This window comes from Sus scrofa, chromosome 8, assembly GCF_000003025.6.
Source record: "Sus scrofa isolate TJ Tabasco breed Duroc chromosome 8, Sscrofa11.1, whole genome shotgun sequence".
Taxonomy (NCBI): Eukaryota; Metazoa; Chordata; class Mammalia; order Artiodactyla; family Suidae; genus Sus; species Sus scrofa.
The window spans coordinates 110903877-110930153 of record NC_010450.4 but is presented as its reverse complement, the minus strand read 5'-3'; the positions used below and the strand labels follow the sequence as shown (position 1 = coordinate 110930153).

The window sequence follows — 26277 nt, the reverse complement described above, 5'->3', positions numbered from 1 at the left end:
TCAACCCAGAGTTGAAAGAGCAGGTAGAAGGAACTTCATAGTGCTATAAAACCAGTGTTCGTTTAAGGGAAACAGGGAAATGACAGGGATAAAACTAGAAATGCAGAGTAAGGCTAGCTTTTGAAGAACCTTCTGGATGCCACACTAAAAATAAATGAGGTTTTATCCTTGAGAAAAAAAAGAGAGACTCGGGTTAAGTTTTTAACAAGAGAGTCATATAATCATATCCAAATGTTTAGAAAAATAATTAAGTTATAAAGGTAAAAGATGGATTGGAGTTGGAGGCTCCCAAGTAAGCAAAAATAAATTAAAAACTAAGACAAAGTAAGATACTCAAATAGTTCAAATAAAAAATGGAAGAAGTTGGAACTCTTAAAGTGGAGTATGAATAGATTTAGGAGGTGTGAATATAAAAGTTTTTCTACAAATAGTATTGACAGAATTTTGTGGATAAATAGGTATCAACAGTAATAACAAGAGAGGGGTCTACAAGATCTTCAAGACATTTTGCCAGCAAGCATTCAGAAATGCGTTTTTAGTTCCTAAGAAAGAACAGAGCCAGAAACAATGATAGGTGATGGAGCAATCATAGGTCATTGGTAGACAGGTGGCTAGGGTTCATATATTTATGATGCATATTGTAAATATACATAACTTATGTAAAACGTATGCAAGACTTTAATCTCCTATATGAAAATGTGTGCGTTCAGGCCACCAGAGCAAATGAAGAAAACAAGATCGCTCATGGAGAGAGAAAATGAAGTAACAAGAAAAAGCTAAAAGTAGACCTTTGGAAATTGGCTCCACATGAGGGACAGACGCAAGGAAAGAAATACTACAGGAGACAAGGACATTAAAACAGAGAAGTCAAAAGAGGGAGGAGAACAGCACAGAAGAAAATCACAGAATCTGAAGGAAAGTGACATCAGGAAAACAGAAACATGATCAGTGCCAAGCACAGCAGAGAGATTAATCAGGATACTGACCAAGGAGAGGGCACTGATCGGGCAATTAGAAAATCTCTGCTGCATTATTAGCCATTTGGAGACAGTGGGTGAGGATCCATGACAAGTGAAGCAGTGAAAGGAAAAAATTCTAACCTTTATGAGAGTTGGCCTTGAAGAAGAGTTGAATTAGCTTGAGAGAAAGAGGAGTTTATGGCTTTTTAGGATGAAAATAGACTTTTTTTTTATGTCTAAGAGGAAAAAAGTAAAATGAAAGGAGATATATTTTTGAGTATCCTAGATAGAGAGTGATAGAGCAAGATTTAGGTGAAAATGAAACAGCATAGCAAGGGAAAGCCCAGGAAAGAATATGAGCATTCATTGAACTGAGGCAGAAAAGAAAATTTAAAAAATGGGTGAAGACGGAAGTTATCTTGAGCCATTGATAGAGGATTTGATGGGTTTTAAGAGTGTGTGTGTGTGTGTGTGTGTGTGCGCGCGCCGTGCGTTTGCATGTGCATGAGTGCACGCATGCATGGTGCATAAGCTTAAACATTTTGCTTTCTCTACAGCAAAGACTTGAGATGAAGTCATTTGCTAAAAGACAGAAAGACAAGTTGGGCTAGAGGTCTGAAGGAGGGAATAGCATTTGAAATGTCCCCTTTGAGAGAGAGAGAAATGAGCTGACTAGAGATTAGCAAGAGGACTGCCGAACAATCCTCAGGCTCAATTTCAAATGCTGGCATTCTAAATAGCAGAGGTGAGATTTACTTATTTATTTTTTTCCTCATCTGCTCCCACTTCCCCCAATTCTAGAGGAAGAGAAGGATTCAGTTATTTCAGGGCTGGGCATTGTCTCCTGCCTGCTTGAAAGAGTGAAAGGAAAAAAAAAAAAAAAAAGAACTAAGAATGGTTTTAAGACAGTTCTCAAAACAGTTGAGCCAGGAATCTTAGTTTAGTTTGCAGGTCAGACACCAGAAAGAGGGAGGGTGAATAACGATGATGAGGCTGAGGCTGAGAATGACAGTGGTGGCAGCAAGCGATGTGTATATGTATTTTATATATACATTAACCCTTTTGATCTGTGTAAGGTCATACTATCCATGCAAAAAAATAGGTTTATTTCCTAACTAGATGTACATTCCACAGCACACTCCCATTTTTAATATGTTTTATTTGTAACCGCCTTTGTGTATAATACATCATTTCCAGGACACATGGGCAATTTGTTTCCACTTCTCAATTCACATTCTAGATAGCTAGTTCAGCACTGGAATATTTAGCTCATTTTCCAAACATCACATTAATGCATGATTTAGGAAGTAAACAGGAGTTGAAAATAAAATCCTCTTGGATATTCTGTTGTTTTAAAATCTGAAGGGTTCAGTAATCCTTTAAATCTGTAATCACTAAAAAGAAATCCATTGTCACTAAATCACATGTAGCTCTACAGAAACCACATAATACAAAGTTCTCCAAAGAATAATTATCATTAAATGTGACTCTGAAACAATAATAGTACTTGTTACAAGGCCACTTACACACGCATGCTATTTTATTTGACATTATTGAAGTCTATTCTCTTGCTTAGAGTTGAGGTTATAGCAAATCCAATCATCATAATAAAATTACCAGAGGTGAAAAAGCAGTTCTCTAGCATTTGAAGAAAAAAAAAATGAATACTCAACAAGAGGCATAAACAAGGAAACACATTTGAATTAAAGCTGGCCTAGCTGACATACCTATCGTGAAAAATTTAAAACCCTGAAATAATCTATAAACTGATCAATATTAATATGATTTATTACAACCACAAAACTAGATATATAATTATATCTATTATTAATAAATATAATACATTTCTTTTAAAAGTTTTACATCTTGCTGAAATCATTACACAGAAAATTTACTTAGTACATTTATGATACTTTACACAATTCTAAATTGCTATAATGTGTCTGTTTCTACTGATCTTTTTTGTTTTCCTAAATATGACATCTTTTAAATTTAAATTAAACATGCCTGCTTTTATTATTTTAAGATATTTTCTTCAAGAGTGGCCTTTCCTGGTCCATTGCTTTGTGAAACATTTTTTTAAACCTTAATTCTATCTGCATTGTCTTTGGTTTCTTCTAATTTTTGTATTCTAAAAATATTAGGAGCCTCATCTTTTAATTTTCAGTTAACCTTCCTGCATAAGATGAAATTAAACTTTTTCCTTTGTAACAACATCTGATCTTTAATAAATGACGTTAGAGTTACCAATATATTACGCTGATAATTATTCATCGCATTTTAATTTGCGTGGAATTTCCCTCACCTCTTTAAAAGCTGAGAGGCTAGAATGAGCATCAGAGATTACATGAATTGTTTGGAGTCGGTGATCGAGTAGAAGATTGGGGACTGGAATGAAGATCTCTCCATATTCAGAATCTTTCCCCATGAATCAAACACACGGAGAGGGCAGTGCCCAAAAACTCCCATCCCCATTCCCCAAACCCTCGGTCTGCTTAAGGCTAATTTTTTAATCTACCTAGGATGGCATTTGTAAATTGTCAGAAGCTTGAGTAGCCACTATACAAAAAGCCTCCGTGTATAAACATCTCTGAAACAGACAAATGATAGATAACACGATGAGCAGTTTTTATCTTCCCAGCGTCAGCCCTTTGCTAGCTTATAAATTTTTAGTGGAGAGCTAGAATGCTATTGAACTGATGACAGTAACAGACAAGAATTTGGAGACAGGAAGATTCCTTCAGACAGACATTCCCCAGACAAACTGATAGCACTTAAGAGTTTAAGTGACACCTCTTCTCTAAAATCCTGAAAACAAAAACCAAAAAAAGCCATCAGCTCTCATGGCATCAGGTGTGAACTGAAACACCCTGGATTCCATCCTATCACCGTATAAGCTTCTATGTTAACAAATCATGTAGACCATAGCTCTACTTCTTTTCCTCTGGAAGTGATTAAATAAAATCTTTTCTATTTCCATTTACCTTTGATTAAAAAATAGCTGGCTGCCAATTTCCTACGAAATGTTCAGCCTAAGAAGTGACTTGACTTTTATACCAATTAAAATGCACGTTTTGTCTTTTGACAATAATTTGGATAGATATTTAATTGAAATGTTAATAACTCATGTATCATTAGAGGAAAAGTTACATAAAATTACAAGTGTCTTTGTATGTTCTTTTTTATTTTTTTTTTAATTTTTATACAATTTTTAAATGTTACTTTCCATTTACAGTTAAAACAAAATACATTCTTAAAAACACCAAGGTAATTTTCTAACCCACCAGTACCCTGACTTTTAAAGAATAAAAGAAGGGACTGTGTGCCATGTAGAAAACTATCAATGATCAGTAACCAGGTTCCTGAGTATGAGTTCCAGACCTGCTATAAACCATGCTGAAGGCCTTGCACAAATTGCTTTTACTCTCTGAGCCGTCGTTTCCTCATTTTTAACATTAACAGGGGAGAGCAAGGTGATTTTCAGGCCCTTTTGAATCCTATACTGTATGTAGAGAGATAACACATTCCTAAATATAATAACTAGTATATTAACTATGGAAGGGGGAATTGCCTCAGTGCTCACATGGCCTGGTGGATGGCCGTACTGTCTGCTAAAGTACCCCTGGCCAGATGGGAGTTTTATGTAAAATTGATGCAGTCTCTCTCTTGATTCAAAAGACTCACAGGATTTCTGGAACCTCTTCAAAACAACGCTTACCAAACACATTTCGATGAGTTATGTCTACACTGATCAGTAACATATGGACGGAATTTTCCTAAGGTTTAAAAATTAAATGAAAAGAGCATAACGAAATGAATTTTGACTTTTTCCGAAGCTAAAAAATTAATTCATGTAAGACACTCTCTGGATTCAAGAAGCCCCTGAGTTCTTCCCACGCTAATGTTGAGTTTATATTAGAGTGGCTTCTTTGCTACCCATTCTATGTTATTTCTTTTTTCTCAAACTATGATTAGGGGATTGAGCATTCCATTAGGTTTTTTTTTTTTTAATTTTATTTTATATTGGCTGGTGCTCGAGGAAAATGGGACTGGAAATTCATGAGCCCCACAAGCCTAGAGAGAGCAGTTATTACCAGCACTCCTTTCAGTCAGATGATCTCACTAACATTTGTCAGTAGCCTTGAAAACATGCCCTTAACTAAAGAGGAACCAGTCAAAGATGGGGGATGAACAAGATCTATCACCATCAACAAATGAATGACTCCAAGAGCACGCCTTCCCAACAGAGAAACAGAATAGGAAGGCTGGTGGGATGCAGTATGCAATTTTCAGTATGGCATCATTCAGTACCAGAGCTGCCAGCCATGTATGGTTACTTACACTAAAGTATAATTCAATTTAAATTAAATCAAATTAAAATTCAGTTTTCCGTTGCAAGAGCCACATCTCAAGCTCTTGATAGACACATGTGGCAGATAACTGCTTTACTGGACAGTGTAAATGTAACATATTTCTGTTCTCACAGAAAGCTCTATTGGCCAGAGCTGGCCCAATATAATGCCTGGCATATGACAGATATCCCATGAAAATTAAAGAAAACAATTATAAACTAATAATGACATTTTGAATAGTTGATATTAATTGAGTAAAGTTTGTTTTTGAAAGAATTAAATTTCCTTTTTCTGCAAATTTTCAGGCTATCTTAATATATATACAATGTCAGAACAATCACTATGCTAATCAGTTGATATAACTGAAACAGTTTCTATCAATTACTATAAAACATCAATTAAGCTATATTTTCTCAATTATTAATACTGCCTTGTATTTGCATAAATTTAAATCAATCAAAGCATGACACAGGCTTAGAGGAAGAAATATTTTTATGGTTCTTATATAATATAATAGCATAAACAAGAGATCAGAAACAAAACTACTAGAGAAAAAGATGGATGTCTAAAAGTCAAATTTGTCCATCTTTGCCTAAAATGCCGGGTCCGAAGTAATGTAATGTACAATAAATTTGCCACATCGCACAGTGACAGGGATCACATGCATATTGTGACCCATGTAGTCAGCGTCATACTTCACATCTCCAGGGGATTTCATTCACATCAACTACAATGTGCGCTACTTCCTGAAATTGGACCGTATCAGAACCCTTCAACTTTGGCAAAATCAACCTTGACATTTACTATCATATTCTTTTCACAGCAAAAGGAGCTGAATCTTCTAAGCTAAGCTGAAGCATTTTGGAAATAATGGTAAAAATATTATAGGCTATCATATTATGGAGGTTCCTCAGACTACTAAATATAGAACTCCGTATCATCCAGCAATCCCATTTCTGAACACATAGCTGGACAAATCTATAATTCAGAAAGATAACATGCACCCCTAGATTCATTGCAGTACTACTAGCAATAGCAAAGACATGAAAACAACCGAAATGTCCATCAATAGAGGAATGGATTAAGAAGATGTGGTGCATATACACAATGGAATACTACTCAGACGTAAAAAGAACAAAATAATGCCATTCGCAACAAAATGGATGCAACTAGAGATTATCATACTAGGTGAAGTCAGAAAGAGAAAGACATACCAGATGATATCACTTACATGTAGAATCTAAACTATGACTCAAGTGAACCTATCTACAAAACAGAAACAGACTCACAGACATAGAGAACAAGACTTGTGGTTGTCAAGGGGGAGGTGAGTGGGAGTGGGATGGACTAGGAGTTTGGGGTTAGTAGATGCAAACTATTACATTTTGAATGGATAAGCAATGAAGTCCTACCGTATAGCACAGGGAACTATATCCAGTCTCTTGGGATAGACGATAATGGAAGATAATATAAGAAAAGAAAAGCATACATATGCATGACTGGGACATTTTGCTATACAGGAGAAATTGGCACAACACTCTAAATCAATTATACTTTAAAAATAATATTTAAAAATTTTAAAAAGAAATTTTAAAACCTCAAAAGAGTACACACACATACACACACAGAAAAAGAATAGCACCTAGCACAAAATAAGGGCCTGATAAATATTGTATTCATGTTGTTGTTGCTGCTGCTGCAGTTGCAATGATGTTGTTGAGAATAATGACTTGAAATCACATACTATGATAATTAGTTTCCAAAGATGGCCCCCAATGAGCAATAAGCAATAAGCCTTCTGGAATTTTATGCCTTTATGTAATCTGCTTCCATGCTGGATACTGGACTGACCTGTGACTGCCTCCAACCAAGAGAATTTGGTACAAGTGAACTATTCTAGTTTTGAACCTAAGCTTTAAAAAAGGCCTGACAGCTTCTTACCAGGTTCTTGGGAGCTTCTGAGCCACTTCGCTCAAAAAGTGGTCCAGCTAACCTGATAGAAGCCATGTAGAGAAACCGAGACAAAGAGTGAGATAGACCAAGGAGACTCCTTACATAAAGAATAAAGAGTCCTAGCCCTACGATCTTTCCACTTGAGCACAGCTTTCCAGTCATCCTTCCCAAAGCACTGGAAGTCATCTGTGATGTTCCAGTCCTGGCTACCATTGGGCCACAGCCACACAAGTGATCCCAACTGAAAATCAGCAGAGAGTCATGCAGCTGAGCCTTAGTCAATCAATAGAAACATGAGAAATAATTAAATGTTGCCATTTTGAGCCATCGGGTGGTGATGTGGTTTGTCACACAGCAACAAATGACCACAGCATCTATTATCAGTTACAAAAGTACATAAGAATCTTCAAAATAATTGTAACCAGAGAAGCTATTTAAGGCTTTGTCTTCCTTTTTTTTTTTTTTCCTTTCCTTGGGGCCACACCTGGGGCATATGGAAGTTCCCAGGCTGGGGCTCAAACTAGAGCTGCAGCTGCCAGTCTATACCATAAGCACAGCAATGCCAGATCTGAGCCATGTCTGCTACCTACACCACAGCTCATGGCAATGCCAGATCTTTAACCCACTGAGTGAGGCCAGGGATCAAACCTGCATCTTCAGGGATCCAAGTAAGGTTCATAACTTGCTGAGCCACCATGGGAACTCCTTTGTCTTCTATTTTGATGACAAATTTTTGTTTATTATATCCACCTCATATCTAATTTTTTCCTAACACAGACTCTTTGTTATCCCTCATATAACCTCTTTCTTTAGTTTTCCATCTTTCATCCATAGCATTTTTCACGACCTGTGATATTCCCCTCTTTCTTAGAGGCCAATCTATTTTCATTTTCTGTCTTCCAGGAAGGCTTTCTCCACTTCTATTCTTCCTTGACCCAAATATACACATTTTGTACCACATAAATGCACTGATATGTATTTAAAGTATATGGCTTATTTAGGATGAAGTCTCATTTGTGCCTCAATCTCAGTTCCTCTTTGAAGAGCAGCAGTATGTTGTTTTCTGTCCTTATGCAGTATTTAGTATATCACATGGCTCTACATAGAGACTGTCTCCCAGGGACAGACTAACATTATCAAGTTCTAGAAACAGCTGACTATAATTCCAATGTTAGATCATTAACATATAATAAGATCAGTGATTTTCAAAGTAACAACCCTGGGTGATGGTTTCCTCACATTATGGTGGTTTTACCCTGTAGGCAATCAACTTGGGAAGCCAATTATAATCAAATGTTTGCTTGATGAGGGTGGAATGTTATTTATACAATTTGATTATACAATGGCATCTATCTAAGAGAGTCTCATGTATCCACATCAACAGGAAGGTTATACCCATTGCCTAGCCATGCAAGTCCACGGGCCAGGCATACTCCTTCCTACACTGCGTCGAGTATATTTCCATTCATTCAAAAAATATTTATGAAGCATCGACCATATGTCAGGCATTAAGGATAAAACAATGACCTAAGGAGACAAAAATCCTCATCCTAACGTAAGTTATATTCTAGGAAAAGTTTCTGTCTTACTTCTCAGCTCTCAAAAATAAATTCAAAAAATGAGCATATGCTCGTATGTATCTACTGTTTTTCTATATTAGAAAATTTATAATTCTACCCAGAATTTTGAACCTATAAAGCCATCAGAATAAGCAAATACCTATTGAGGCTGAGATTAAGAACCCAGTTTGCCAGATGTGTAAACAGTTAGACCATACTTCTTAGTGCCTGGGTGTAAAGCATTAAATCTGCGTATTAACAGAAGAATTATTATAACCCTTTATTTCAAAAATGATTTAGAATTTTTAAACAAATCCAAGGCAAGCATATAGCACAGTCTATGTTCTCTGATACATCTTTTAAACCAATACTTATTTCATCTAAAATTGCCAAAATATTTAGAAGCGAAAGGAGAATTTTATTTGGTACAATCTAATGTTAGCCCACCGCTGTCAGTATAAGCCTCATCATCACCTAACAAGAAACAAATATGCTTAGCATTTGACTAACATAATAAGGTATCCAAGGGATTTTAAAAATATTTAACTGGGTTTGGTAGAAGTCCTTCCCCCCTTACCACCTACTTTTTAAAAGTAGAAGTATTTAGCCTTCAGTAATACAGCTTGAATGACCTGAAAATGTCTATAAACACATTTTCTCTGCTTATCTAGGGTTCCCCTCTGTTCATTGGGATCAATGTTTAGATTGTTTCCAGAGAGGGGACAGCCCCGTGTCAATGCCTGTAACATGTCAAAGGGTCATCTGAGCTTGAATCCACCATTGGAGCCTGGAAGGAATGCATTTACTTTTAACAGGCTGCAGTTTCAGCCCTTGAAAAATTAGTATGTCAAGGGATAGCCATTTAAGGAGGGTTAGTGTAAAGTTACTCCACCATTAGGCCTATTGGAGTGAAATGATCAGCACTTTAAGGAAACTCCAGAGCATTAGCTTTAATGGAAACAGGAAATGATGATAGCCAGGTAAACAGCAAAATACCCCCTATGGCAGTAATGATGCTAATAACAAAAATAGTGCTATGAAATTCAAAGGTATATGAATTTGAACTACGAGATGTGATTGTTAAAAATACTCCTCACTATAACTTTCTGCTGCTTTTTTCCCTAATGGAGACTGCTGTAATAGAGACACTTTATCACACGTTTATTAGCACCCTGCCTTTTCTATTTTATAAAATTACAAACCATGTTGTAATTCCTTTTATTTTTGACTTATCTAGAACCTCTCTACTTATCAATGCAAGCAGGTGACACACATTTCTGTCGACAGTTTTTACTACAAGTCTTGTGAAAAAAATCAGAATTTATGATCAAATTAACCAACCAGGAGTTCCCGTCGTGGCTCAGCGGTTAACGAACCTGACTAGGATTCATGAGGATGTGGGTTTGATCCCTGGCCTCACTCAGTGCATTAAGGATCTCGCGTTGCGGTGAGTTTTTATATAAGTCCCAGACGCAGCTAGGATCCCACATTGCTGCGACTGCCAGTGTAGGCTGGCAGCTGTAGCTTTGATTCGACCACTAGCCTGGGAACCTCTATATGCCACGGGGGTGCAGCCCGAAAAAGCAAAAAAAAAAAAACTTCACCAACCTGGCCAAAGAGAAAGTTATGTGTGGTTCAATCATACATTAAAAAGAACATAGGAGTTCCCATAGTGGCGCAGTGGTTAAAGAATCCGACTAGGAACCATGGGGTTGCAGGTTCGATCCCTGGCCTTGCTCAGTGGGTTGACTGTCTGGCGTTGCCATGAGCTATGGTGTAGGTCGCAGACGCGGCCTGGATCCCGCGTTGCTGTGGCTCCGGCGGAGGCCGGTGGCTACAGCTCCGATTAGACCCCAAGCCTGGGAACCTCCATATGCTGCGGGAGCGGCCCTAGAAAAGGAAAAAAGACCACACACACACACACACACACACACACACAAAGAACATAAAGTCAGGCATTTATTAGCTGTTTCTCACAGGCTTGGTACTTAATTTCTGTTTCTTCGTCTACTAAAATAAGTGTAATAATACCACTTCAAAGGGCTGTTATCAGATGGAATGAGTATGAAATGCCTCTAATGTTGCCAAATCCATAAAGGTTAGTTACATATTTATTACAGTACCATAGGAAAGAACAAGTCATTATCAGAAGGAGGGAAACTAAAGAAATTCACAAGCATCCAAATACTTAATATTACTCATCACCATCGTGCAACTCAACCAGGCTTCCTCTTTGGAGTAAAAGGGTCACCATTCCACACTAAATCATTTTCATTAAGTGCTCAGGCTTCAGGGGGTGAAAAACAGTTTGATTTAGCAATTCAAAAGCAAAGGTACAAGGATTTCCTTAAGGTATATGTAAACACAGACTTAAGCCAGGAGCTCTGTAGGCCCCCAGAGCTGGCAACTCGCTTGCAAATGAACCCATCCTTCGGACAGACAATGGAGCACAGCAGTACAGTTTGAGATTCAGTCTTATGTGGAAGTTCCTGATCATAGGGTCTAAACAGCCAAAACAGTGTTGACAAAGATTTCTGAACTGCAAAGAAACTGTAGACAAGGCCATCACCCATTCCGCTTCAGTTTGAGAGCAGTTCTTTGCAAAGTCATGGCTATGGGTTAAATGGTTTTCAAAGGGCAGAAAGCTGAATGAATTTTATGTTCCTTTCTTTTCTATTATCTTTCTAATACATCATCTAAATCCCTACTGTTACAGTCCCTTCCTCATCACTTCAGTGGAAAGAGAACAATTGAGATTCTGGTGAATTATTCTTAAGAAAGCCTGACCTATGCAAAATCTAGTAAGAGGATTAGCACAGACTACTTGCCCGCTGTGCTTTTATTTATGCACAGTTTATAAAGGCACACTGCTGATTCCCATTTAGCCTGTTATCCACTCTAATCCCATTATTTTTCTGCTACTGTTGCCTCCCTCTGAAACATTCAATCTCTGTCTCTTACAGGTGAATCTTCTATATTGTCTCTATCAGACATCGTTTGGTCAGCTCACCAAAGGCATTTTAAAGCACAATGCTCTTTCCCAGGATCTCACTTTCCAGGTGCAAGGAAATGTCTGCAGAGATCTGCATAATCAACAGATAAAATTATTATCAACAATCTACCGAATAAACATAAAAATGGTTCTGGTACTGTACAGATTACAGTGGATAATATAAAGACACATAATGTGTGGTCCCCAGTCAAACTGCCTGGGGAGGCCTGACATGCAGAAAAGACAACCAGAAGTACAAAGCAGTGTCTGCAGTTCAAGAAAAGAGAGCACTTTGAGAAGGAGACGCCAAGGTGGTTAATGAGCAGCCTAAAAGAAACATCAGGATGTTGCTGAAGGTAAAGAAGGGAATTCAAATGAAGAGTGAGAAAAACAGTTTTAGCAAAAACACAGAGGATTTCTGGAGCTCATGTGGATCATGATGAGAGGATGAGGATGCCTGAAATCAAGACGACATGAGGCTTAGAGAAAACTTAGGGATGTGGGCTTGTACCACACGATGGAGAACATGCCACACTAGGTCAGGGCTGCTAAAACATTCAACAAGGTGGTACTGTGTGGTGCTTAAACTACAATCTGAAAAGATGAGTTCAGATCCAAGCATTGTTACCAACTGGCTTTGAGGCCCCAGGGGGAGTTACTTGCATTTACAACAGGTGTAAAATGAGGATCTTAGTAGTTTCCATTTACAGAGAATGTGTGAATACATAAGACAATATATGTAAAGTGACAACTCATGGGCAACAGCTAGGCACTCTGGTGGCACTAAGTACGTTGATGAGCAAAATACCTTTGATCCTTGTCATCAGGGGTTTAAGGAAAGGAGTTTGGATTTACTGAGTTAGATGAAAGGCCTTTTTATTGTTCATTTTAAACACATGAGTACCATGATGGAAACTAACTTGGAGATAAATCGAGTCATCTTGTAGTAGAAGATTTATACAGAGTAATAACAGCAAAAGGCACATACCTGCTAGGGGCTTTATAGCAGAAACAAGAGAATGAGTTTCTAGCTAAAAGTTATGAAAGATTGGGAGTTCCCATGGTGGCTCAGAGGTAATGAACCCTCCTAGTATCCATGAGGATGCGAGTTCAATCCCTGGCCCCACTCAGTGGGTTAAGGATCCAGAATTGCCGTGAGCTGTGGTGTAGGTCCCGGATGCTGTTCAGGTCGGGCATTGCTATGGCTGTGGTATAGGACCACATGTGCAGCTCTGATTCGATCCCTAGCCTGGGAACTTCCATATGACACAGGTGCAGCGCCCCCCCCCCAAAAAAAAAGTCATGAAAGATCAAAACTCTGTGTTAGAAAGTATACCATTTGTTTGCATGTTTGGCTAGGATCTGAAGTGGTAAAATAGAAACCTTATCATTATAAGGGAACACTCGCCTTCTGCAGGATTTATATAGATTGCTCAATTGTTATTTACATTCAGTAAAGAAATGAGAAATCATTTACTGACTCATGCCTTATTCCTCTTGAGATTTAATAATTGATTATAGCAACTTCACAGTAAATGACCTCTATCAAGACCAAGGAAAACTTAGGCAACTCAAAATCATCTCTATGAGCCATTAATTAATAAAAACAATTAATGGAAAGAACACTGAGTTGAGCCCCAGTAGCTGTAGTATGATTCCTATTACTGCCATTGCAGACTTGCAAAAAACTACTCTTTTCTGGATCTTCATTTTTTCAACATGAATATATGAAACCAGAGGTTCTCAAAAGTTGCCCTACCTCCCAAATTTTATGATGTAACTTAAGTTGGTCCTTCCAAACAATCTACTCTTTTTTTTTTTTTTCGGTCTTTTGTCTTTTTAGGGCCGTGCCCACAGCATATGGAAGTACCCAGGCTAGGGGTCGAATCGAAGCTACAGCTGCCGTCCCCTGCCACAGCCACAGCCACACGGGATCTGAGCTGCATCTGTCACCTACACCACAGCTCACGGCAATACCAGATCCTTAACCCACTGAGGGAGGCCAGGTGCTCGGGGATCTGGTCCTTATGGATCCTAGTGGGGTTCTTTCACTACTGAGCCATGATGGGAACTCCACAATCTACTCTTATGGAGAGTATTCTCATGTTCTTTTTAAGATTAACATAATTTTCAGTCACTTAATTAGAGGATTGCACTTAATAACATAGAAGATACCTATGTCATCCACAATTTTTTCAGTGGTGTGTGGGATTCAGCCACTGCCAGAGCCTATTGCTAAATTTTTAGGAATATTAAAAGCCATTTGACATCAGGTTAGAATTGATCATGGTGGAAGAATTTATACCCTTGAAACTTGTAAATAATACAAAGTACATTTTGGGGTTTTTGTTTGTTTGTTTTTCTTTTCTGGAGAGCCAGTTGTTAAACATTTATTAGCACATTAAGCACATTAAGTGGAATAAGTAAACCAATACTGCCAAGCAACAAAGGTCTTCTGTTGTATAGTTCTTGAATTATGAATGGCTCTGTGCTAAAAATAGTAGGAATTGCTTCAAAGAGCAATTCAGAACAAATTAATTACATTTAAAACAAAGGGCGGCAACATGCCAAAAAAATGAGAAAAAACTCCTCTTCCATTTTATCTTTTTCCCATTGTTTCAAGATAGTTTTAATTTGTATAAATGAAAGCGACTGAGGAGAAGATAGAGGCCTTGGTTCTATATCCCAGTTGGAAATCACAGTCAAGGTTGCTAACTATGAATAGTGACTTGTCCTCAGTGGGATGTCCTAGGAAGTGAATTAGCTTTGCATTAAACATCATCAGGGATAAACAAGACAACTCACCCTAAAAGCACCACCAGTGGCTTAACATTAACCCACAGAAAGAGCTCAAGGCAAGCATTACTCTTAATAAATATCCTGATATTGAATCTGAGAGACTCTAAATTTGGTTTGCAAGATTGCCAACACATGTTACAATGCTTCCTGGGGCCCGGCACCACCACAGAATCATTCTAAAAAGCGCCAACAGTAGTGGGTGAGAGAAGAGCTTTCAATCTGGATTTAATTTCTCATAAATGAAACAAATGTGTCTTTTTAAGGGTTTCCCACATGCCTGTTGACAAAAAAGAAACACTGCAGATTTACAGGCTAGAAGGCTGAAGTTCCAAGAGTCTTTGTTTGAGAAGGGTGAAATGTTCGAAGCTAATTCACTAGAAAATCCTGCCAGAATACTCAAGATGATAATTAAAGTTTTCATTGAAGAGAGTGACCAAGTACAATAATCCCAGGAAGATTTGACTTGTGGATTCTTTTTATTTTTGTAACTGATTTTTTTTAAATCAAAATGTGTTTTGCATAATAGAAGGACAACAACAAAAATAACCAACCTCACTACTGCTTGGCATATAATCTGATGTAAGGCCATGTCACAATCTCAGTTGTCAGTATACACCCAGATGTGAGTGTCATTTTTAAAGAACATTTTTAAAAGAAAAATTGTTTAAGGACCTAGGATAGAAATCAAAGCATACATCTTCAAGATTTATTTCTATCAGGAGTGTAAACTTTATACTGGCTTCTAGGTCAGCTATTTATGAAGTGGCAATGTACTTCCATGGGGTTTCCTGTGTGCCTATAACAGACTAAATGCAAATTCCCTCAATATTATGTTAACCATGAAAGGCTAGGTTGACAAATGACTCTCTTATGTGTAAAGTCATTGTTGTATTCCAGCTGTATTCAACACAGGATTTAGACTTAATTTCATTGCTAAGAATAAGGCCCATAAAATGGCCTAATCATTCCTTTAAGGACCTATCAGGCCAGCAACTACTAAAACTTAGTAATAACAACATTTTGAAGGGTAGACCATTTGGAAATCACTGACATTTACTAACTAGTCCTGTAAGCATTCTTAGGAGATCAAAGGATAGAAAGATTTTTCCCCAGTGGGAAAAAATTTTTTAAAGTTAGTGAAATTTAACTTGAAAATTAATGTCAATGTCCCATGCCCTAGCTACAATTTGTTTTCTTCTTCTGACACCTATGTGTGTTGAATCCATAAGTAAACATTTCATGAGATAAAATGAAGAACAGGACAGAAAATAATATTATAAACAAGGAGGGTGTCAAACTAAGCTTTCCAAGTGTAACCTTATGCTTATTATTATTACTATTTATTAGCATTAGTAAAACAGTGCAGTGATATACTTTGAACAGAAAAATGAGCAAAGTTTCTCTCATGCTGATATAAAATTACCATAAGACACAAAGTCTCTGTAACTCTTATCAAAGAGATTTACTGGTTGAAGTGATTTTCATTTCTGTTGGAGCAGTTATATCTGTCAATGGGGTTGAAAAAAAAAAAAAGAACCATTTATAAAGTAAAAATATTCACTCTGAAATTCCCATGCAAATTCGGCAACAACAACAAAAAAACCTGTAAACAATTCATGTATAAATGTGGAGGATTCCTGCTGCTGCTACAAAACAAAAAGGAACCACACCAAATGCATTATAGGCGTCACACTAACCAAGGCTGACAGTGCTAGGATGGGAAATCAGACATAATCTTATTATTTGGCTGTAGTTTGGACAGCTTCTAGGCACGACTTAAGAAACAGAATTCAAAAGATTACTTTCTGAAACAGCATTTTCCCATTCAAGCTTCTGTTTCCAATTTGTCTTCTCTCACACACTCCATTCCTCTCCTCTCTCCTCTTTTTCTCTTCGTCTCCTTCTCTTCCTGCCGTGGTCACCTCCTTTGTCCCTTCTGGCTTCTAAGTCAGCTATTTATGAAGTAGTAACATACTTCCATAGGTTTTCCTGTGTGTTTATTATGAACTCAATGCAAATTACCTCAATATTATGCTAACCATGAAAGGTTGGGTTGACAAATGACTCTCTCACATATAAAGTCATTGTTGTGTAGGGAAATGCTGGTGTGGGGCCAGATTTTTCTTAAATGAATTTACCAAGCGTCATTATCAAGGAACTAGATCTTTGGAAACATTTATACAAAACATGGTGATAGTGGGAACCAGATGCTTTCGTTTCTATTACAACGCTTTTGGGAGGTGGGTCTTTCCTTTTTTTTTTTTTCACTCATGGCAAAAAGAGAACAGGTTTCCACACTTTATCATAGACATGTTGCAGTAAACTGTATCAAAGTCTGCCTCCACTAATCTTTGGCTGTTATTAATATCAATGGAGAAGAGCTATAAATTCCACCCCGACATGGCTTCAGTGGTGTGAACCCCCAGATCTTCCCTAATCCCAAGATTAGATACTGAAGTGCTGCTTCAATTGTACAATATTATCACATCCTATCGCTTGGCCCATTTCAAACTGGAGCATTTATTGACAATACTTTCCAAGCTGTTGCTAAGTTGTGAGCACTCCAGCTTATCTGCTGCTCCTTTTACAACCTTAACTAGCAAGACTCTCAGAGGAAGTGTCCTGCTAATAATACCACCAGAAACAACCAACTTGTTTTCAGCCCCTTTAATGCAAAAGGTCCTTGATGTCACAAACATTTATTTACTCTTAATTACTTTTTAAAGTGGAAGGATCAGTCTCCAATTCATTTCATATTCCTGTCTCTGTGTCTCTTTGGATTTCTTGTTGACCTCCTGAAAATCATGTGAGGATGTAAGGAACTATTTGGTGTTATGCATGGCCTTTTTTTTTTTTTTTTTCTGTAAAAGATGACATGTCCATCGCTACAGTATGATAGGTGAACTAATAAGCATTTAATGGAATCAAGTAGAAGCCAATGCCCATACTATAATAAAAAATGAAGGCAGCAAAAAATAGTTAAGATATACTTGATGAAAAACATGTTTTGTCAGCTGAAAACAGGACTTTCCCAGGTTTCTGGTCATTAAAATTTTATAAACATGTAATTACATACATACAAAACACTGGTAGTGTTGAATCTGACATCTCCACTTGGATAACTAAGTGGAGATAAGGTGCTCAAAGGGGGCAAAAGCAAACTGCAGGTCATCAGAGCAAAACCATTCCTCTGGCAATATTCCCAGCTCGTTTCTAGCAGCACCATCCTTCAGTTGTTCAGAGCACAATCCCAGTGTCTTCTTGATTCTCTTTCATTTTACATCCAATTACCGAACAGGTTCCGTGTGTTTAACACTCACATCCAGCAACCCCTCACCACCTCTTCTCCTCTGGTCTAAGCCGGTGTATGTTCTTAAAATTTTTTTGCATTCACATCTTAATTAGTCTCTAGTCTTTCACTCTTGCCCCTTTTAAATCTTAACAGAGCAGCCAGAATGATTCTTTTTAAAACACTTCAGATGACAGCAATCTCATCCTGAAAATTTTCCAATGGTGTTCCTTCCCAAATGGGGGAGAAAAAAAAGCCATAAATCCATTAGTAATGGTTTACCAGCTGCAGAAGCTGGCCATCACTATTTGCTACTCCAGTGACACAGGTCACTTTGCTCCGTCTCCAACACTGTGGACAAGTTGCCCTTCAGGGCATTTGCACTCTGCTTCTGGTATCCCCAACGTCTATCTGAGTCACTCCTTTGCCTCTTTCAAGGCTTTACCCAAATGTGAGCTTCTATGACCATCTATTTAAAATTTTAAGCCCCACATCCTTCTGTATCCCTTCTCCATTTTCATTTTTCTCCTTAGAACTTTTCACAGTATGTTACACATTTTTTTTATTTACTAGGTTTATTGACTAGAATATAAACTGCAGGAGTGGCCATGTAGGTATGTTTTATTTGCTGATTTATTCTTAGTGTTTAGAAAGTACCTAGAACATAGAGACACCCAATAAATACTTGCGGAGTATTTACATCGCCGTATCTATTTCGTGTTATTGAATGTCATCAGTGTTTGGCTTGTTGCATTTTTTTGTGGGGGGGAGTTGACTAGAATTATTAATATTAGAATAAAACCCAAGAAAAAGTAAAATATGATTTAATTCATCTATTCAACCTCTCTTAAAATCATGATTATCTATTGATCCTGTTAAAGGAAAATAACAAAGAATCTACATTTTTTTAACATACTATTAACTTCCTTAATAACAATTCAGGTCTTCTGTAAGTCAATACAGTATTAATTTACTCTAAAAAAATAATGTATTAAGTTGCATTCTTCAATTAATTGCATAATTTGAGACATGGGGTATCTGATGTTTTAAGAATATAACCTTATACTAACTAAGAATATAAATCAACAGAAAAAAAGTCATTACAATATAAAGCAAAACAGATTTTATTTTGATAAAATACAATATGGAGATGAAAAGATATTATTTTCATTGGATTTGTGTCTTAACCCAAATGCGTATATTTGGAATTGCTTCCTGAATGTGAACCTTTTATGCAAATATATTGTTCTCTCTCCTGAGGGACAGAATGAAAGAGGGGAAATAAGAGCTTCTGAATGAGACTAATTTAATGATTTAAAGATAAATTAATCTGAAACATATTTACTTATTTCCTCTTAAAGTGAACATTTACTGATTTGTAAAGATTTTCTATAGTAATAAAAACAGGCTACAAAGCAGAAAGTTTATGAATATATATGTAAATTGCTGGTATAGAAAAAAAGATTTCTGAGATGACATTAGGAAATTTGAGTTCTCAAACTGGTTCTGCACCCAGTTTCTCTTGTCACTAAATAAGGGTTTGCTGGAAGATTACTGGGGCACAAGCAGAGGGCATCCTCAGGAACCTTCCATCAGACCATGAAGTAGCAGTAGGAAGGCACTGAGAGCACTTCTTCAGGTCAAATCACACTACAATGAACCAAGAGATCACATTCTCTTCATTAGACAGCCTTCTTTCTTCCATATGATTTTGAATGATCTGTAGGACTGTGTTATCAGGATAACAAGGTGAAGTAAAATCTGAGAAGAGATAGTATAAGCAAATAAAATTTCAAAAGGGAAAAATATATAAGAAAACAAAGTACAATGAAATATGAAAAAAAATAGTTTTCAGCACAAAAGACTGGTCATTCAGAATATGATTTTTGACATGGTATGAAGAAATGCATTCTTTAGGTCCTAAAATGTTTAATAGAAGCTTAGCAACTTAATGTAGAGAATTTGTAAAAACAAAAACAAAAGTCCAATGCCAGAATCTGGATTTTTATTCCATCACAGAATCAAAGCATTAATAGAAAACATTCATCTTAGTTCATATTTTATGGGCAATTGTTAGGAATTATGGTTATAAGAAACGCCATCAGAATAATTCAAAATAAATTTCTCTGAAACTAAGTATATTTTCATGCAGTATTTGCTATTCATATACTTATAACTAAACACTCCCCTTTTTTTGCCAACTTTATGATAGGGTTATGAATCTTTTTTTTTCAAATTGCAGACGTTTTTCAAGTCTAGGTATTAAGATTTTATCCATCAGATATATTTGAGTTATTTTTTAATCTATAACATATTTTTAGAGATTATTTCTTCTGCAAACTTAAAGGATAAATGCAAAAATTATCTTCATAGATTATCTTAGTTTAAAAAAAACTTTTTTTTTTTTTTGGCCATGCCCCCAGCATATGGACCTTAACCACTAAGCTACCAAGTTACTCCTAAAAAGTCTTTTGAACCACTAGGTAATGTAAATATTTGTTTTATTTTTCATTTTATTTAATATAAATATTTTATTCTATTAATAACTTATTTTTGTACATAAGAGGCAGATTCTCGATTTTATTTTCTTCCAAATAGAGAACAAGTTGTATTGACACCATTAATTTATAAACCATACATTTCCCCCTAAACTGAAAAAGCACACTTATCATAATTTAAGTTATACAACAAGATCCATACCTAAACTCTTCTTTGTTCCACTGATCTATGTCTTTATTTTATGCTAATACCATACTGGTATGATCAAAATAGCTCTGTGTTATATTTTAATGTCATTAAAATGTTTCCAATCTGTTTTTAATTAACTTTTTTCTGACCTCCTATACCTAATCTTCTCTAAAATTTTAATACTTTAGCATTCTGAACAAAATAACCACTGGGATTCTAATTCAATTGCATTTAATGTATGTATTTATCATGGAAGTAATGATTGTTTATGATATTACCTTCCTTCCAATAGCATAGCATAGTCAGTTCTTCCACTTGTTCAATTATCATGTTATTACTTTAAAAGAGTTTGTACCTTTATAGCCTTATGATTAATTTCAAAAGATTCGTAAAGGTCTTGTCAATAATATGCATGGTATTTTTACATTTTAGTTAAGTATTGATAGTACAGATGAAACCTATTGTACTGTACGGGTTTATTTTTGTTTATCAAAGTCATTTTATAAGTTTAGTAGAGTATATTTTAGTATTTTTTGCAATATACTTTAGAATTTTTCTAAATTTTCAGTAATCAAGTTATACATGCATATATTCAAATGCAGAAATGATTTAATCTCTTTATAGATGTTTAATTATTTAATTTTTTTTCTCTTGGCTGATTGACATACAATAAAGAATTTCACTCCCCCAAATATGTAAGTGGCTTGCAAAAATACAAAATAATAAAAGAGTAAAAAAATTTCCAGATGCACAAAAATCAAAGAAAATGGAATAAATAATGTCTCAAAAATTGGTGACCACATAAATAAATAAAAGATTATAGAATACAGGAGAAATATGAAACATGGATCAATTTTTAATCCTCAAGACCCTTGATGATGAGTCAACAAATTTTAAGATCCTTTATTAATACTCCTAAATATGGATGTTAAAGAATCAAGTGAGTTTCCTTATTTTTTTCTTCCTTTTACTGATGAGAGGTAGAAAAGGTTTTGGAAAACAAGAAATGTCACTGACTCTTCTATAGATATATTTTATTCCCATGCAGGATAGTTTTGGGTATCACACCATTTTTTTAACTGAGTATTTTTCAGTCAGAGAAAATCAGTCCTTCTGTTTACTCTTCAGTTTCCCTCCAGCAACCTTTTCCGCTTCTCCTTAGTACAAAGAAAAGATGAAAGCATTCAAAGATAAAGAACCCACGTGGGAGGAAAATATAAATCAGTGAACAGAAGATTATTCCTCACTTCTTTATTCCTATAGACAGAATGTCTGTGTCCTCTCAAAATTCTTATGTTGAAACCCAATCCCCAATGGGTTGGGTTGGAGGAAATGATTAGGTCATGTAGGCAGAGGCCTCATGTGTTGGATTAACATCCTTATACAAGAGTTCTCTGAGAGTTTGTTTGGCCCCTTCTATTATGTGAGGATGTAACAAGAAGATAACCATCTATGAACTGGGAAGTGGATTCTTACCAGAGATCAAATCTGCAGGGCCTGGGACTTTCTGTTGTGACTTAGCAGAAACGAACCCAACTAGTACTCATGAGGATGCATGTTCAATCCCTGGCCTTGCTCAGTGGGTTAAGGATCCAGTGTTGCCTTGAGCTGTGGTGTAGGTTGCAAATGCAGCTCAGATCCCCTGTTGCTGTGGCTGTGGCACAGGCCAGCAGCTGCAGTTCTGATTAGACCCCTAGCCTGGGAACTTCCATATGCTGCACCTGCAGCCCTAAATTAAAAAAAAAAAAAAAATCTGCAGGGGCCTTGATTTTGGACTTCCAAGCCTCCAAGAACTGTGAAAAATAAATTTTTATTATTTATAAGCCACCCAGACAAGAGTCTTTTTGTCATGGTAGTCCAAATGGACTAAGACATTCATACTGCAAAATACACAGTAAGAACATGAATTAAATGGAATAAGTTGTTATCAGAGTTGAGACGTTAATACCCAGAATAGGCTAGAAAGGGGATTGAATGTTGAGAATACAAACTGAGAATGAAACAACTCTACTGCAAAATCAATAAGAAATTAAAAGCAGAATGACCAAAATACATGCGATTCAAAAGTTAATTGGCATAACAATAAAAGGCTTGAGATGATCAACATAAATTCAGGATGGTGAAGAGCAAGATCTTAAAGGAACTAAAGAGAAGAAACATACATGAAAGGTAGGTCAAGATGACAAACAGCAAATGGACCAGATGATATATCTGATGTTATTTACATGAACCTGAAATGAAAAAAAACTGAATCTGCACCTTGAAGAGCATATAGAAAAATCTGAGACAGACTGTTCAGTCCTACATTTAGCCACAGAATGTCTAGGATTAAGAAAGAATTATTCAAGCATCCAGACAGAGAAAGCAATCTGCCCACATGGATAGAAAAATCAAGCAGGCCTCAGTTTTCTCCATAGAAACATGCAGTGCCAGAAAACAGTTGCACAATGCGGACAAGTGTGATGCAAGAACATAATACCCAGCCAAGAAGTTATCCAAGTAAAAAGGCGGCAGACAGATATTTTTAAACAAACAAACAGAAAAATTCAGGAAATACAGCACCCGTAAGTCATTGCTGATAAGAGAAAAAAGTTTCAATGGCAAAACTCAATCATTTAAAAGATAAAGTTAAAAGCAGTCATCCTTGCATTTATCTATTGAAATTTCAAATTTAAAAACATATTGGTAATTTTAATTACAGACCTTTTTTAATGCTGCATTTGAATCTCCTTAGAGTCCCTTATTTTTCTATTTTTCCTATTAAAATTGCTGTCTACATCTACCCGTTTTCTGGTACTAAATGTTACTATGGAAAAATCAAAGACCTTCCTGGTTTTTTTCCAGAAGTTCTGCTTACTCTTTCTCTCTCTGGGTGCTGAGTGTCCTTATCTGTTTGGAAACTTGCAGCAAAGTTAAAATAGTTGCACAGTGTGGTTAGCCAAAGAAGTAGTTCTGAGTCACCTTTCAAGTTTCTTTGGCTTTCATGCTGCAGGAAAGGATTCAGAAGTTTCTGTGTCCCTTGCTGCGGGATGACCCTATACAGCCATTGCTAAGAGCTGTCAGTATCAGGCAGCTAAGAGTAAGCTGCTACAGTACTTCTTAAGATATAGCAAACCATTGATGGGAAATGCTACTGTCTCTGTTCCTACCAATCAGTAGTTTGATGATGTGCAGGACTTCAGTTCTATCCTGAAACAGCAAGAGAGCCTCTCTTCTCCACACGATAACAAAACTTACCCAAAAGACTATTTCAGACTGAAAGAGTCTTAAAACTGGAAGAATGCACACCTGACAAGGTTAATTTTTCTCCTACTATCCCATACTGTAAGTTTGCGTATTCTCTAAGACTATAGGCAAAATGCATGAACGTTTGCTTGTGGCTGTGTGAAATAATAAGTAAGAGCAAGTAAAATGAGGCATAATGTTAAGCACTTTAGACATATTATTTAAACTCATAAAACTTTGAGGTATTAAAATTATTTTCCCCATTTTAGAGATGAAGAAAGGAGGCACAGAAAGGTGAAGTCACTTTCAGGACCACACATCCAGGATGCTTCAGGGCTGGGATTCAGACCCAGGTACTCTGGCTCTTCAGATAGTAAGATCTGTCATTATGGCCTACTATCTCTTCAGATGTTTTCTGAACTGAAGAGAAGTGCAATCCCCCTACTCCTATACAAGTTAAATATAAGCCATGTTCCCTTGCATTTAAACTCAACAATCTGTCCCAGACTTCCTATCCCTGCTTCATTTCTTATTACTCTACTTCATGAACCTTAATTGTAGTCAAGGAAATCTGGATTTTTCTTTTTTCTCTCTTTTTATGTATTCATGCTATCATCTGTGTTCTGACTTTCCCAGCAAGTACCATGACCCCCAAGCACACTTATATGTATTTTTCACTCAACAATTATTTATTGATCTCTTCTCATATGCTCAGCGCTTGGTAGACACTAAGCATACAATGGTAAAAATGACAGGCAAGTTCTTCCTACTCAAAGAACCTTATATTCTAGCGTCAAAGACTAGATAAATTAGATATGATAAATACAGATCTCAGACAATGTTGTTAATACAAACATAGGAGGGTAGTAGGAAGGAGAGGAAGAAGCTTCTCTGGACAGATGGCATCTTAGCTGAAATCTGAAGGATGCAAAAACACTATATGTGCAAACAGGGTTTTCAAAAAGAAAAGGAACGCCACTGAAAGGTCTTAAGTGGAATGACTGAGCTCTGGAAAAGAGATGATGCCAGTAGGGATGGGTGGGAGCAGTGGTGGCAGGAACTGTAGAGACTGGGTCAGGGACTGGATGGTGATGCTGGAGCAGCCAGCGGAGGCAAAGGAAGAATTAAAAAGGATAGCTTCTCGTTCCTAGTCAGATTCGTTTCCACTGTGCCACGATGGGGACTCTTGCCTTTGGAACGGATTAGCAATGAGATCCTGATGTGTAGCCCAGGGAACTATGTCTAGTCACTTACGATGGAGCACGATAATGTGAGAAAATAGAATGTATGCATATATGTGTAACTGGGTCACCAGGCTGTACAGCATAAAATTGACAGATCACTGTAAACCAGCTATAGTAGAAAAAAAAAAAAAAAAATAAAAATCATTACATAAAATAAAATAAAATAAAATAAAAAGGATAGCTCCTAAGTTTGGGACTTGTTCAATTCAGAAGATAATGATATGAGGAGCTAAGTACATGGGAGAAAACTCCAAGACTTCTATTTTAGACATAAATTAGAAATTCCAAATCAGCATCCAAAGATACCAAGAAGGTAAAGTATAGAGGAAGTCTGGAGCTCAGAATCTGGCCCACCAAGTGTTTCCGAGTCTTTCTACCACTCAGACGTGATCGTGGGATTCTCTGAGCTCTCACCAACTTTGTGTCTTTGTTTTGCCATTTATCACATAAAAGCTTTTGAAAAATACTCTGGTACTCATGGAAATTTCTCTTTGAATCATGTCAAAATACACAGCCAAACAAAAGATACTAAAGCTCCTCTGGCCTAATCTTACAAATTACTCTTTACCTATAAGCACCCGGGAGATATGCGTCATACTTAGCCAGTTATTTAATTGCCATATCCCTCTGTTAGATAAAGCTAAGTGTTGTCCGTATTTATATTTCTTGTAACTCCAAAGACAATGATTTGCACAGACATTTTGTTTAACAGTACAATTACTGATATACATGAATATCTACCCCCCAAAACGTTATTTTGTGAAATAATTATTTTTCTTATGGGGTACTTACCTTTAGATAAACATCAACCATGAATGTTACTCAAGAGAAAGAAATGACTACCAGTTTCTAAAGACATCATGCTGTGTGAAGAAGAAATAAATACCATTCCTGCTAAGGAAGTGACAGAGCCAAAACCCCGTCTGAAGTTATCTAATAAATGATAAGTATCTGTAAAGGACATCAAAAGCAAGAAGCAAATGTTTAAAGTAAATTTTGCGAATTCGTAGAGGCTTTAAATTACTGTATGATAGAATTCACTTAACACATTTAAACCATTTTGTTATTTTTACAGACATACCTAAAGAAAAGTTCATGTATTAAATCCACCTAATTCATGTCAACTGAATAGCAACATTCACTGAAATATTTTGCCATCCTGTACATAACTATGTTAAAAAATAAAACCATTATTTTCCTTTCTCTGTTGTTTTTCG

At 36.5% G+C, this 26277-nt stretch overlaps 1 long non-coding RNA gene and 1 other non-coding gene across 18 annotated transcripts in view; both read right to left on the bottom strand.

The window, feature by feature from the left end:
• Positions 1-26277, bottom strand: part of LOC102158976 — a 977225-nt gene that overhangs the window by 497742 nt on the left and 453206 nt on the right. The window lies entirely within an intron of this gene.
• On the bottom strand, positions 7324-7417 carry MIR9792 (microRNA 9792). The gene has a single exon (NR_128474.1). It is a non-coding gene; the product is annotated as a microRNA 9792 (primary transcript).